The following is a 6,828-nucleotide window of genomic DNA, read 5'->3' as shown; positions in this document are numbered from 1 at the left end:
AGGGCGTGGAGGAGGTTATTAAAGCTGTGGCGAGCGAAGCGAGCCACCGTGCCCGAAGCGATGCGAGGGTCCGATTCTCATTGGCAACTGTGTCCATGTCGACTGTGTCGACATTTGGGTCAAAAAAACAGTGAAAAACCCATGTCGACCTTATGACCAGTCGACCTTCCTCATGTCGACCTTTATGCAAATTCGACCTTAAGACCTGTCTGTAATCCCCCCATTTTTATACTTACCAGCTTTGTAATACAGATTGATCTAAGCCATGTCCTCCTATACACTTCTCTCCTCTGTGGCCTTTGGTGATGTTATCTGCTGCTCATCACATACTCTGTTGGAAAAGAAGCAAGTTATTAATATGTTTGGTATCTCTCCTTAATGTTGTACTCCATTTTTTCTTGCCATCACACTTTATGTACAGTATAATTTCTTGGAAAAGCAAAAATTACCATACAACTCAACTTGGTTTTACTTTTAAGGCAAGTGCAATATTATGCATTGGGAGGATATATACAATCCGGGAGGGGATGCAGTGTAAATCCCGGCGTTCAGAATCCCGACCGCTGAAATCCCGACACTTTCTCTCTCCGGGGGTGTCCACGACACCCCCGGAGGGAGAATAAAGTAGTGTGCCGAGCGTAGCGAGGCACCGGGCCCGCTGCGTGGTGAGCGCAGCGAGCCCGCAAGGGGGGGGGGGTGATCCACGCCCCCCCCCCTTGTCGGGATTTCGGTGTTTGGGATTCCAGCGTCGGGATTCTGAACGCCGGGATCCCGACCGCCGGGATTTAATACTGAATCCTCTGGGAGGATAGATTCAGGAATGCCATATAGTCACATGTACCAGGCTCTTTTTCTCTCTCTCTCTATTGATGCATATGATTATAGCCCTAATTTAAAAAGTAACCGAGTGCTATTTTCTCACGACCTAACTGCAGAAGACAGTATGAATCAGGAACCAGTCAGATTATTACAAAAAACATAGCGCTCACAGCCTTGGGATGTATGGCGGATAATAGTCATCAAGTATTGAATTACTGGGAAAGGGCAATATCAGATTACATCCAAAGTCCCAACTGCCGTGTTACAGTATATTAATTGAACAGATGAAATTCTTCATCACTTATTTCACTTATATGACAAGTACAGGTTAAAAAGCCTTGAAATTCCGTCCAGTCCTGAAGTGTTGTTTTTTTTTGCTCCTAGGCCAAATGTTAATATGAAAGTAATCCCCAACCCCCAATCTAATTACGTAGGTTTATATATTTTATCGGTACTTGTTTCCTAGCACGGTGCCCATCTCTTTGATTGTATGCCTTAAGTTTAAGGCACTTAAGGCATACAATCAACGCGATGGACCTGATTTTCTGTCAATCACCAGCTAATTGGCCGGTGAAAGAGGAAATCGCGTTGATCGCGTCCATCCTAATAAGGGGCCGCGATGCGACCGACGCGATCAACGCGATTTTCCCATAGGGAACAATGTTAAATTATTTTTAAAGTGAAAATCGGGTTGATCAAGTCGGTCACGGCCCATTATAATGGCCCGCGATGCGATCAACCCGATTTTACATAGGTGACAATGTGAAATGGGCCAATATGGCCAATTTCACATTGAATATGGTTAAAAAGTATGTTTAATGCCCCCCCATTGTTAACGCCAACCCACTATTGACGCCAACCCGAAGCGTGGGGAGCGCAGTGATCCCGCGAGGGGCGGCGGTACGCGTCCTCCGACCTTTTCATACCCCTACTATCCACGTCGGTGTGGAGTTGAGTTTATAAAGTGTGGCGAGCGCAGCGAGCCACTGAGCCCGAAGCGTGGCGAGCGGACGCGGATACCTGTGAAGCCCGCGAGGGGACACGGATACCTGTGAAGGTATCCGCGTCCACTCGCCACGCTTCGGGCTCGGTGGCTCGCTGCGCTCGCCACACTTTATAAAATCAACTCCACGCCGACGTGGATAATAGGGTATGAAAAGGTCGGAGGACGCGTACCGCCGCCCCTCGCGGGCTGGCTGCGCTCGCCACGCTTCGGGTTGGCTTCAATAGTGGGGTGGCGTTAACAATGGGGGGCATTTCAAACATGAGGGGGGGTTTAGTATTAAAATGGGGGGTTTTGGGGCTTTTTACATTGAAATTAATGTAAAATCGGGTCTCAGGGACCATTTTACATTGATTCCAATGTAAAAATCGGGTCGATTGTGTTGATCGCATCGCATGCGATTTGGTTGGCATGCGATGCGATCAACGCGATTTTTCCGACCTGATGGATACAATCGAAATCAGTGGCGCTGTGCTAGCAAACAAGTACCATTTTATCTATATATTATTAAAGGATACAATGTTTATTGTATACAAACAGAGCCGGCTAATCCAATGTGATGCCCTAGGCAGGATTTTTTGTTGGCAGATGATATCACCACCAAATATTCAACGGACCCAAGACAGGGCAAAGGGGAGGACTGCTGCAGGAGGAATCCAGGCTGTACAGAGCTCACCCTGAGAGGCTCTGGTTCTGGAACATGCATGGGAGCTTCTTGCTCCTCCACGGTGCGGCTGCGGGGGGAAGGAGGTGTCACTTCCCCCATGGTGCCGCTGATGGGCGAGGAGACTGGGCAGGTCCTTGTTAACAGTGCTGAGCGCTCCAGCCCGGTATCACTGGGCACACTGCACTCATCTGACAGACACTAGAGGTTAAGCCCACCTCTTGTGTCTGTCTTCTTCATGGCGGTGGCCATCTTTGGAGTGGCCGCCGTGGACAGAGACTGAGGCTGCTGCAGTCTGTGTAGGAGGGGGCTGGTAATTAGGGGGTGCCTGTGCCAGCACCCCCGGACTAGCCCCCCCCCTGCCCCTAGATTTGCCCCCAGGAGCTGCCGCCCCTAGGCATAGGCTGCCACCCTAGGCAATTGCCTAGTATGCCTATGCATAGGGCCGGCTCTGTATACAAACATGATGGGTCACCTTAAAAAAAGAAATAATGATGTACTGTATTGTATATCTGTGTATTGTATTATTATTTCTGTTTAACTGTAAAATGTAATAGAAAAGTTATTATAAAAAAAAATATTAATTGTGAAAATTCCAATGAATAGACATGTAGGGGCACATTTCTTATAGAATGCATATTCAATGCGATCTGGGTGGGATCGCAAGGCCAACATACAGTACACTGCAACAACTCCTCCCCTTTGGAGAAGTCACAATCAATGCTCCCTTGAGCCACCGGGAAGGTCACTGGTGGTCCTTTTGCAAATACCAGCCAAGACAATTGGACTCCGAAGAAATCCAAGAGATTGCTTCTGCAGAGAGGGCAACTGGGAGGGTCCAGTGCGATTCGCACAATATCACACATTGCATTGGACCTGCTGTCAGTCACCTGCAATTTGGATTATTTTCCTGTGATTAATCAATCACAGGAAAATAATCCACATTGCAGGTAAATTGCCCAGTGTATGGGGGCCTTTAAGGGGCCTACACACAGGGTGATTTCAGGGCATTTTCAAAATGATCTCACTAGGGGGCCCATTTACCATGATTGCATTTACAATGTGATCTGGGCAGAATATTACCGCCCAGGATCGCATTGTAAAATGCGATCACTTCGTTGGGATGTATCATCCCTGACAGTGCAGGGACAGGGTTCTGAAAGGAGCCCGTCCCTGCAAAGCGTTGACTTGGAAGCTGGGGGTCTTCGCATGTGCGGTTATGCACTGACCCCCGGCGACCCCGCTGACCGCACTGCCACTGGGGCAGTGCGGTGTGTAGCCCATAGGCTAAAATGGGCAATCGCCATCTCAGAATGGCTATAGCCCAGGGATGCAAAGCCGGGCTGCCCGATGTATCAACATCGGGCAGCTTCGCATCCATCGTAGAAACCTATGGGGGATACGGCCAGCGGCACTGCAGGGGGGAATCGCAGCAGGTATAGGAGATTCCTGCTGCAGTCCCCTTTTGATACAAATTTGGAGGATATTTAATATTTGCGGCTACACTTGATAACCGGTGTTTTCGGGGATTTAGCGGCAAATATGGTTTGGTAAATGGTCCCCTAGATCACTTAGGAAATGCCCCTACATCGCTCCCTGTGTAGGGCCATATAGCAATGCACGTCACTTTCGCCCAGCGATTAAGATCCTGCATACTGGTTTAATCTACTATATCTCCCCTCAGAGCCAGTGTTCTCACCAGAGTACACTGGCCCTGACAGATCGCTCAGCACACATTGCTGTGCAGTGCTGTGTGCTGAGCAATCTTGCTGAGTTATCTGAATGCTTAGCAAAGTCTCCCACTCTGTTGCCCTGTGTGTACTACACATTACTGTGCAGGATTGCATTTCAATATGCAATTCCATCTGTGCTATTTATCACTGAGCACACACAGGGACAAGGGCTCCAAAGCTGTCACTTATGTGCCCATTTATTGAGGGATCGCATATACAGTGCGATCTGGGCAGGATTTACTGCCCATGATTACATTGTTTTATGCAATGGTTTCATCAGAAGCAGGTGCAGGGGCTCTGAAAGGAATCTCTCTGCGCTCTGCTTCGCCATCCCTGCTGACTTCACTGCCCTGCCTGCGGTCTGTAGCCCACTGCGACACTGTCCGATGTTGATATATCGGGTAGCATCGCATCTCCCATAGAATCCTATAGAGGTGGCAGCCGGCAGCAGGGCAGGAGGGATCGAAGCAGAGATCCGAGACTGCTACGGTCCCCCCATTATACATTCTGGGGACACTTAGGGCCCCATTTATCAAGTAATATTTGCGGCTAAGTCCCCTAAAACACCCGTTTTCGGGGGTTAACCGCAAATATAAAGTATCACCTAAATGTATTGCAGGGGGACCGCAACAGGAATCTCTGATCCCTGCTGCGATCCCCCTGTAGCGCCGCCGGCCGCATCCCCCATAGGGCTTCGCACCCCTGGGCTATCACCATTCTGGGATGGCGATAGCCCATTCTAGCCTATGGCTACACACCGCACTGCCCGAGCAACAATTCGGTCAGCGGGTTTGTGGGGGGGGGGGCAGTGCATAATCGCGCATGCGCAGACCCCCCGGCTTCCGGCACCGGGCATCGCAGGGACAGGCTCCTTTTGGAGCCTTGTCCCTGTGCCCTTAAATTTAATACATCTAGGTGATATGATCGCATTTTACAATGCGATCCTGGGCGGTAATATTCCGGAAACAGAATAGGGGAGTCTGTCGCACAGGATTAGGTATATCAATGGATCAGTAAATTGGGTGGCCCCCTGTTCATGAGAGTGGATAATGGTACCAATATTGTCTTTCAGGAGTGTGCTACCACTGACACATTTAATGATAGGAAATTGCAAGAACAGAAGAAAGTGTGTCATGGCGTGGTGCTCCTCAGAAAATAACCACAAAGAGTAAAATATAATCTTTATTTGAATTACCTAAAATAGGGAAGTATTAAAAAAAAAAAATACATTTAAAGACAAACATAGTGAGTTTAGTGCGTGTTTAAAAACAGCATGAGCCGGGCTTCCATGTGTGACTAATACTGCTTTCACATTGCAAAAACCTGCTTTCAACCCGATTTTCTAAACGTGTCTTAAAACTGGTCAAAAACCAGTTAAACCCCTTTCATATTGCATGATGTAAAGGTATATTGCAGTTTAAATACCGTTTTGTACCTTTCAGATTCAACCCGTTTCACCCATAGAAAGCCATACAATGTAATTTTAAATGTTTCTTTCCTGCTTGTGGGCGGGGATCAAGTGTGGTTATCATTTGTAGCAAATACCGTTTCTGAGCTGTTCAGACTGCAGGGAAAACGGCTCAGAAACGTGTAGGATCCTGCTTTTAACACGTGTCAAAATACCGGTTTTCTGTAACCGGTAAATTGACAATGTAGCTTTCACATTGCAGCTGGAACCGTTTTAAAGCACTAAAAAAACGGCAATATACCGTGTTACAGCTGCAATGTGATACCCCTTTCACATTGCAGCTGTAACACGGTATATTGCCGTTTTTTTAGTGCTTTAAAACGTTTCCAGCAGCAATGTGAAAGCTACATTGTCAATTTACCGGTTACAGAAAACCGGCATTTCGACACGTGTTAAAAGGAGGATCCTACACGGTTCGGAGCCGTTTCACCTGCAGTGTGAACAGCTCAGAAACGGTATTTGCTATAAATGATAACCACACTTGATCCCCGCCCACAAGCAGGAAAAAAACATTTAAAATGACATTGTATGGCTTTCTATGGGTGAAACGGGTTGAATCTGAAAGGTACAAAACGGTATTTAAACGGCAATATACCTTTACATCATGCAATATGAAAGGGGTTTAACTGGCTTTTGACCAGTTTTAAGACACGTTTATACCACTTTCACATTGCAAAAACCTGCTTTCAACCCGATTTTCTAAACGTGTCTTAAAACTGGTCAAAAGCCAGTTAAACCCCTTTCATATTGTATGATGTAAAGGTATATTGCAGTTTAAATACCGTTTTGTACCTTTCAGATTCAACCCGTTTCACCCATAGAAAGCCATACAATGTCATTTAAAAAAAAAAATTCCTGCTTGTGGGCGGGGTATCATTTGTAGCAAATACCGTTTCTGAGCTGTTCAGACTGCAGGGAAAACGGCTCAGAAACGTGTAGGATCCTTCTTTTAACACGTGTCAAAATACCGATTTTCTGTAACCGGTAAATTGACAATGTAGCTTTCACATTGCAGCTGGAACCGTTTTAAAGCACTAAAAAAACGGCAATATACCGTGTTACAGCTGCAATGTGAAAGGGGTATGAGAAAATCGGGTTGAAAGCAGGTTTTTGCAATGTGAAAGCAGTATGAAAGGGGTAT

The 6,828-nt window shown here is 47.0% G+C and overlaps 1 long non-coding RNA gene across 1 annotated transcript in view; it reads right to left on the bottom strand.

The window, feature by feature from the left end:
• The window catches only part of LOC146075689 (uncharacterized), a 76,720-nt gene that overhangs the window by 2,436 nt on the left and 67,456 nt on the right, over positions 1 to 6,828 (bottom strand). The window contains exon 3 of the long non-coding RNA XR_014473615.1: positions 237 to 331. This is a non-coding gene — a long non-coding RNA (uncharacterized LOC146075689). The remainder of the gene's footprint in view (positions 1 to 236; positions 332 to 6,828) is intronic.

The sequence above is a fragment of the Crinia signifera genome, chromosome 1 (assembly GCF_055691185.1).
Source record: "Crinia signifera chromosome 1, ASM5569118v1, whole genome shotgun sequence".
NCBI classification, from domain to species: domain Eukaryota; kingdom Metazoa; phylum Chordata; class Amphibia; order Anura; family Myobatrachidae; genus Crinia; species Crinia signifera.
This window is presented reverse-complemented; position numbering and strand designations above follow the sequence as displayed.